At 40.8% G+C, this 8,475-nt stretch overlaps 1 non-coding gene across 1 annotated transcript; it reads right to left on the bottom strand.

Moving 5' to 3' along the window:
- Positions 1–7,402: 7,402 nt before the first annotated feature.
- Positions 7,403–7,475, bottom strand: trnar-ccu (transfer RNA arginine (anticodon CCU)). Its single transcript has one exon. It is a non-coding gene; the product is annotated as a tRNA-Arg (tRNA).
- Positions 7,476–8,475: the final 1,000 nt, after the last annotated feature.

Consider the following 8,475-nt stretch of genomic DNA (forward strand, 5'->3'; position numbering starts at 1 on the left):
GAACACTTCAAATGCACCAAATCACAGCAGCACCGCAGACTCTTGTGCATCCAATGTAATAAACAGCATCAACACAAAGCGTAAAATTAACGGAGCACACTGACAGTGCAGGGAAATGCTGGCACCTGGTGGCTAAATTAGATATTACTGGGAGATGAAGCTGAAGGTGCTTCGTATGCAGTGCTGGGAGATCTAGACACGTGTAGATTTCTCACCAGAGTAGATATGGTGTTGTTTAAGTTATTCCACAATAAGGAAGCTGAAGTTTGTGGATTTTAATAATGTGTTATTAAAAACAGTATTTAGCAGGTGGAAGAAGAAGCGTTCAAGATGAAAGAGGAAGACCACAGAGAAGCCTGATGGATGTAGTGAAGGAGGACAAGCAGAGGGTGGCAGAAGATCTGCTAGGACGACCTCTAAAGGGAGACACTGAAAGAAGAAGAAGAGCTTATAAAGTATGAATTACATATGACAGCATGAGCTTATTGATTGTGATAATCAGTATTAATTCATCTTTTCATTATTCAGGTAGACGTCTCATTTCAAGGGCGACTTCTCCAACAGGACAGCAGACATCACAAAACCCCCCCAAAAAAACAGGCTGACATATCCAGATCACGTGGAATATAAGAACAAATAATCTGCCCTATAATTAGAGTTAATATAGTTTTTACTTTTATTTCATTTTTGCTTTGAATTCAGTTTAGTTTCAGGTAATTTCCAGAGTGACTTCAATCAATATTGTATGGAGGGCGTGTGTCAAAGGACAGAATTAGGACATGTATTATCATAAAAGCAAAGTTTTTGAAAGTCTTGTAGATATTCAGTCTCAATAAACACGTCCATCAGTGTCTAATTAGGAAAGCTGTAAAAGAATTTCTACCAAGCAAACAGATACTAAAACCAAGGAAATTATTTCTATATTTTATTACAGTTTGGTTTTCCAGGTTCACAAAATCGCTTCATTGAGTAAATTTTTTTTTTTTAAATCTAGTTTTGGCATTTATTTTAATTAACTAAAATATTTTATTCACATTGTGTTTTAGTTTTTAGTGTAGTTTTAGTTAATTATAAAAACCTTGACTCCAACTTCAAAAGCAATCGGACTAACAAAGAAACTATTTTGTCTTGAAACACCTTTTTTTCTATCTTTTGTTTGTTTGTTTGTGTGCCTAGTTCTGAGTCTCATGGAAGCTAGTCTCTGTCACTGGAAATTGATATTTTTTCTCACCCTCTGTAAAACTGAATTTTCGGTTAGCATCTCAAGACTTACTCAGAAACAAGTTCAAATATTGAGGCTAAATTTGGACTTGCCTTTTTTTCAGTGGCACAAACAAGCTTCCGTAGAGTCTGAGGATATGTGAAAGTAAGATTCTGGGGGTGTCCAAATTCATGGGCTGCATCCTCCTGAGGACGCATTTGTAGACCGATTACATCACAGCGACACAACGAAGGCTTTCCAAATTCATAGACTCTTCCGAATGCGGCTGACAAATGCGCCCTCCTTTTCCCCAAATTTGAAGGATGGGTCGGGTGTATCCTTCGTGGCCCACCATATCCCAGAATTCATAGCGTGGCCCAGCTAATTCCAGTTTCCAACAATGGCGGGCGCTACTAAGTTTTAATATTACTCTTATTACTCTTTCTGGGTCACAAAATAAACTTTTAACATATTTTCAGGCGCGAATGTAGCTGTGTAAACTTCAAATATCTGCTCGATTTATCAAGACATCACATATTTGCAAAATGCTCCGACATTTTCGGCGACGTCTGTTACCTACCAGCAGTGTTGGGTAAGTTACTTTAAATTAGTAACTTAGTTACATTACTAGTTACTTCTATCAAAAGTAACTCAGTTACTTCAAGTTACTCGTTACTTTCAGAGTAACTAGTTACTAGGGAAAGTAACTTTGGTTTTACTCAGAATTCTCTTGTTAATGTGTTGCTTCCGTAACTGGATACCCAGCAAGATTGCCAGTCTTCTAGCTTGCTTACATGCCACAAGTGCACTGTGCCACCTACCAATAGAAAGGAAAAAATAATGTGCACATTTCCACGAGAGAAATCCCACACCTGATTCTATCCTAGCCTGCTTTTTACATCCAACACAAAAACTGCAGTCGTGGTGCTTTCGATTGTACTCAGAACTCGGAAATTCTGCCTTCTGAATAGGAAGATGTAGGTGACACCAGACTGAAGATGAGCTGCATACAGAGCTGGACTGGGACAAAAAAATCGTGCCGGGCATTTTGACTAGAGACCAGCCCACCATTATAGGAAAAATCATAAAGCCTTTGAATGAAAATAAACACTGTTGTGACAGTGATGTACACTGTTCTGATGGTATGTATGTATCAATCTATCAATTGTTTGTTGCAAGACTCAGATAATAATTTTTTTAAAAGTGAGACATTTTAAATGAGAATAAGAAAGTATTTCCTTGTGCCCCCCTTTCCCTTTTAATGCCCTACATGGACCCCTGGCAACACTTTACTAGATCCGCCCCTGCACAGTTACCAGCTGTCAGCTACTTAGAAAAGGATCCTGGTGTTATTTGTCTCTCAGAAACAGTTCATGACTTCCCTTCAACTCATTCATGTTAACTAAAAGGTAAACCTGTTTCTCCATCACAGCTCTGATGATTCAGTAAGGACATCTCCTGGTTTCATCTTCATGTTTCCCTCTCATCACATATCCAAACCGATATCATGACCAGCAGCTTTACAGCTGTGGCTCCAGCAAACATCAGCTGATACTAGAAAGTAATATTAAATAAATTGTAACAACAGCTGATCAAGCTTAAAAGTGCTGCTGTTGTTTACCGCGACATCTGCTGGTTTCCTCTTTCTGGCGCAAAGTGGGCGATAAATAAACAAGAGAGAAAAGCCAATCAGCTGATCATTGATCAGTTTCATGATTGAAGTAGAAACAGGAGAGGGAGGGTGAGAGGATGAGAGAAGAAGAGGCAGCTGTGCAGCAAAGACACAGAATAACTCCAGCTTTGTGTCTTTTTCATTGTAGCTGAAGTCCGGGACAAACTGTGTTCCTTTTCACCTCAATACGAAACGCGTAATATTTTCTCTGAATACGAGACGATTCTGTTTTTTACGGGACGCTTGGCAACTCTAATAATTAACCTTATGAACAAAATAAAGTTCAACATCAGTAACATAGCACCCACCCAGCTGTATAGAAACTCCGTCAAGCTAGCTACCACGCAGTACGAAAAAGTCAGCATAACGAAAATAAACTCCACCTAAACTTGGTTCATATCTGACCCAGATGGACTGCAGGTTATAACTTCTTACCTGAAGTTCAGTTCACCTGACACTCTCGGACCAGCGGCCGCTTCGGGTCTCTCCTCTTGCCTCCCTTTTCCTTCATCCACCTGCTGGCTTCCACCACTTGCTAATGTTATTGAATCTGTGGAAGCTCCGCGATAGCCACCACACGAAGTAACGAATAACGAGCCTATCTAAATCCCAGTAACGAGTAACGCGTTCCCGGTTTTGGCATAATAACTAGTTACCGTGCTCGTTACCACAATAATAACGTAGTTACTGTAATGCGTTACTTAATAACGCGTTAGTCCCAACACTGCCTACCAGCTCCATAGCTAGCTGGGAGCTTGAGGGTCACTAGAGCCGGCGAGAATGCTACTCAGGTTAAACGTGATGTATAAGTCACTTAGATGACCTAAAAATGTTATTCTTTGGCTTTTTTCAGTGTTTTATTTGTTCCTGAGTAAATCGGTTTGGCTGAGATCAAAGTTAGTTTTTACACAGCTGAAAAAACGAGGAGCTGTGGTTTTGAGACTGGCTCTATATCAAACTGCAGTTGTTAGGGGGTAAACACAGCCTTCCTAGCTTAAATGTTTTAAGTATTCACATCTGATTTCTGTCGTCCTCTTTGCTATTCTGTGATGCAGTATTTAAAGGGTGGGAAACCTGGACTAAGTGAGATGTCAGATTTGAGCGCCACATTATACGTGTAATAACAGTTTAAGGATATAATCCATCACAGCTGTCCTGCGTCACGTCAGCCCGTTGAGTAAGGAGGAGTTGGGGGGGGGGAGAAGTTGATCCGTCTGCCTGGGTCATCGTTTGTCAACGTATTAGATGACAAATAATTGGTCATTCATCAATAACAATAGATGAAAGCTGAAATGATTTATTGCCTTTATGACAAAAAAATGGGCTGGCTGTGAAGATGGTGATGATGAGGACGATGATGGAGCTCTCAGGTCAGCCAAGCAGAAAGATGAGAAGGAGGGATTAAAAAATGAGCAGATGTTGGAGGAAAACTAAGAGGTAAACCTGGAGGAGGAATAAATATTCTACAGCAGCATCACCAGCACCCTTTGAGAAGTTAAAAAGCTAAATTCTCCCTCTTGTCTGGTTGAGGCTGCTCTGCCATTGACCAGCTATCAGGTCATGATGGATCGCTCCAGCCTGACGAGCACAGTGCAATCCTCTTATCGATCACCTCAGATCCCTGCTTGATTACCACCTCAGTGTGATACTGACAGAAGCCCTCTCTGCTCTCTGCTGCTATCAGGACTGCTGTGGACGACGTTTGGGATTTTCTATCTCATGGTTGTCATGTTTAAGAAAGAGAGAGGACCATAAATGCAGAGCTGTAGGCGGACATTGATTTAAAGTCTTTTACTGAAGGAAAACCAAAATCCATGAAAGAGCACGGGAATACTGTGGAACACAGCAAGCTAAGGAATAGTTAACAAAGGCTAAGAGGAATAAAGAGGATAACATGATAGAAGGCTAAATGGAAATGAGGGCTATAAAAACTAATCAAGAAAATGGGACTGAGGAATTTAAAACTAAACACTAAGGCTACCAAAATAAAACAGGGAACACGTAAACAGGGGAACATCCCGGTGTTACCCATGTATTGTCAAGTATCCGTCCGTGAAGTCAGGGAAAAGTGAAATAAGGAATTCAACAAACTCATTCGTAACTGTAACAAAACACACAGCAAATAAAGAAATGACAGAAGTCAAAATGCTGTCGTACACGTACTGTCATTGCTCCAGGCTTTTGTAATCCTCTCCCCCCTCCTCCTCCTGTGTGCTCCTGCCTCTATCATCTTGTTCAGCGTTGGTCCTAATGTGTTATTCATCCTGTTTTATTTTGAAGGTTTGAACCTTGTACTTTTGTGGATTCCTGTTTTCAAAGTTTTCACTGTTGTTACTGATCTCAGTAACTCAGAAAGCAGCCTCAGCACACTTAAATCGAACTGGGAATAGTTAAGAGCTGCACCTGATGACCCGAGAGCTCTGACTCGGTTTAAACACTGAATTAGAGTCAGAAAGGTTGGTGAGGATTCCTGGAGGACTTAGCAAGAAGGGCTAAAGATTTTTAATTGGCAGGTTTTTCAGCAAAACTAAAATGCAAATTAAATTTTTTTTTAAAAGAAGATTTAATTAAACGCTTCATTTTCAAAAAAATAAATAAATTTTCTCGCAATTATTTCATAGTTCAGACTTTATCTTTATCTTACTTTTTTTTTCCCATTGATTGTACTTATTTGTATTTTTGTATTTTCTTCTGATATTTGTACCTGAGCTGAGGGGTTAAGGGGTTAAAGTGAGGGTGGAGCTAAAACGGCTTGTTTCACTTGTATCACTCATGCAAATCTACTCTAGTGAAGTCCAGCACTAAAATCCAAGAACTGGAGATAGAAATGAAAATAGATGCATTTTAAATTAAAATGCAGTGTTCAGGTAGAAATGAATGAGCGCTCACTTTAAAAGGTCATAAAACACCTGTAAGATTGAGCATGTGCGGTGTGCGAGGCACAACCTCGATGGAGCCAACTAACAAGAGACAGCTGAGACGGCGCTGCTGATTCAGTGATTCAGTTACTTCTTGGTGCTTGATGATGAAGTGAAGCTCCTGATTATTTGTGGTGTAGGTTGCTTTTATAGTCACTGATTGCTGTAGACAACAGCGTCTGTCACCAGCCAAGAATAAGTGGATTACAGTGGTTGGCAGGCCCGTCACCACTGAAACCTCTGAAAATTAGAAGATAAACCTTTTATTTTGTCTGTTTTTCAGTGTATAGGGTTTTTTGTTTTTTTTTTTAAATTCATCTCCAGAAGAAGCTCCAAAGGCTCTGGCTCAGACTGAAGACTTTCAGGTGCTTTTGTTTGAAATATCTTGAAGTCCAAACGCTTCTGCGTTGTCTCATCTTCGTTTCTAAATGTCTAGGAGAGACATTTTTGTGTTCATTTGTCAGAGTATCTAATAATGTTTAGAGGACGGGAGAAAGCGCCTCTGTGCCTGTCACCGTCATGGCAGCTGCTTCATCTGCGCTGAGCACTGAGCCAGCCAATGAGTTGCAGCTATCAAAAGTCATAATCTCTGTATTTACGTGGCCGGTAGCCGAGCTGGCAGGTCTTCAGTCACAGAACAAACTGGATCCACGACCTGCCAAAGCGGCGTCCGAATCAATAGATCCAGTTACAGTAAGAGGCCGTTTATCTCATCATCTCGGAAGGAATTACTGCTCGCTCAGTGGCTCTCTCGTTGCATTCTGGGAAAGCTGACAGACGCTGGGAGCTCTGTGGCGGTGGCGGAGGGTTGTTGAACGTGTAGGTAGGGGTCCAATTTTGAGGATAAATGATAGTGGATTTTTGTACAGCCACCGGAATAGGAGTTTGCCTTTCTTCATTTATTTTTAACAGTTTTATTTTTTATTTTCTGCTCAGTTTTATATTCATTACTCTGCTTTTCACTGGATTGTCTCTTTATTTGTTGTCTTTTATCCATTCCTGCATTTTCTTTTTTAAATCTCCTCTTAGTTTGTGATTTCAGCCTTTTTCTTGCCGCTTAACATCATTAAAACTTTCCACATTCCTTGTTTCTTCTGCACTTTATCCCCAAAATTTTATTTCAGTGTAATGTTTTTTAATTGATAGTTAAAAACTGCCTCATTTATGATTCCTTAGGTTGAAGTTCAAACTGAGTAATCAGAATGGAGGAGAAGGGGGATTAAACTGACTTTGAATCTGACATAGTTGTCGGTCGGAGTATTTCAAAAACAGCTGATCTACTGACGTTTTTCAATGATCCCTGGAGTTTACAGAGGTGGTGGAACAGCAGATTAACATCATGGATGTGCAGCTGATAAACATGCAGAAACTGTGATGTTGTTATGTCAACCAAAATCTCTGAGAAATGCTTCCAGCACCTTGTTGAATCTGTACCACAAGGTATTAAAGGTGTCCAACCAGGTACTAGCAATGACACGTCCAGTGAGTGTATAAATGAACTATTCCATTCCAGTGACAACTACTAAAAAGCTTTGCAGAGGATGGTTTGCAATCCATCAACCTCTGGGTTATGGGCCCAGCACGGTTCCACTGCGCCACTCTGCTAGAAATCACCCCAGATGGGACTCGAACCCTCAATCTCTGGCTTAGGAGGCCAGTGCCTTACCCATTAGGCCACTGGGGCTGCTCTGTTTGTTGCTGGTGGTCCTAGCAGATTCACATCATGAATTTGCAGCTGACAAATCTGTAGAAATTGCGTGATGCTTTCATGTAAACATGGAACAAAATCTCACCTTTTTGAAACTGTGTCATGAAGAATTAAGACGGTTCTGAAGTTAAAAGAAGGCCAGAATGAGCAAGCCATACCCAATGAAGTGGCCAGTCAGTATATTAACAGCTATCCAAGTATATTTGGAGACTCCTCCTTCTTTCTTGCTCCCTCACTCCTTCCCTCCTCTGCCCTCGCCTTTCCTGCCCTGCGGTGTCATCTGGACTTCCTTGCAGATCATGGTCTCCTCTCTTCTGCTTCTCTGACTTCTGTAATTCTGTTCACTCTCCCCTTCCTGAGTAATTGAAGTAATTTCCCACCTTGGCTATGATGAATGTGTCCCGCGCTCCCACCGTGCCCTTCTACTTTAGTCGGCCTAATTAAAGAAAACATTCCATGATTGCCTATTTTTCCTCGAGCGTGACAACCTATTATTCTCCCCAGCACCTGATTAGAGAGTTATTATGCTTAGATTTAGATTGATTTAACCAGGCAGCCTAATAAAAGACTACTTGGGTTTTGATTTAAAGTGGGGGAATTGCAGGTTTTGGAGCCAGTCACGGTGTGTAATTGTTATTACTGGTTCATGATATGGTGGGTAGGGGAGTTCTCGAAATTGAATTAGAAAATTAGAAGGTCAGTCTGCATACAACAGGTGACATTTTGGGACATTCTTGCCACGATAGAGCTGTCAGGAGGAGGAACGTTCGGGCACAGATTTGTCCGGAGTGATAAATCACATCCATCACAGCCTGCAGAAACTGACATATTTCTATCAAAGCAAGATTAATCTCTCCATCAGCTGCACAAACGCGGCTCATAATCATCGCTGAGAATTGGATGCAAAATGGGTAAATTGACTGGTGTTTGTGTTGTGTTGCTCTGCCATGGGTTGATACTGTCTGAATAAGAGCCC

The sequence above is a fragment of the Perissodus microlepis genome, chromosome 23 (assembly GCF_051167445.1).
Source record: "Perissodus microlepis isolate ML-2025 ecotype Zambia chromosome 23, ASM5116744v1, whole genome shotgun sequence".
In the NCBI taxonomy this organism is placed as follows: domain Eukaryota; kingdom Metazoa; phylum Chordata; class Actinopteri; order Cichliformes; family Cichlidae; genus Perissodus; species Perissodus microlepis.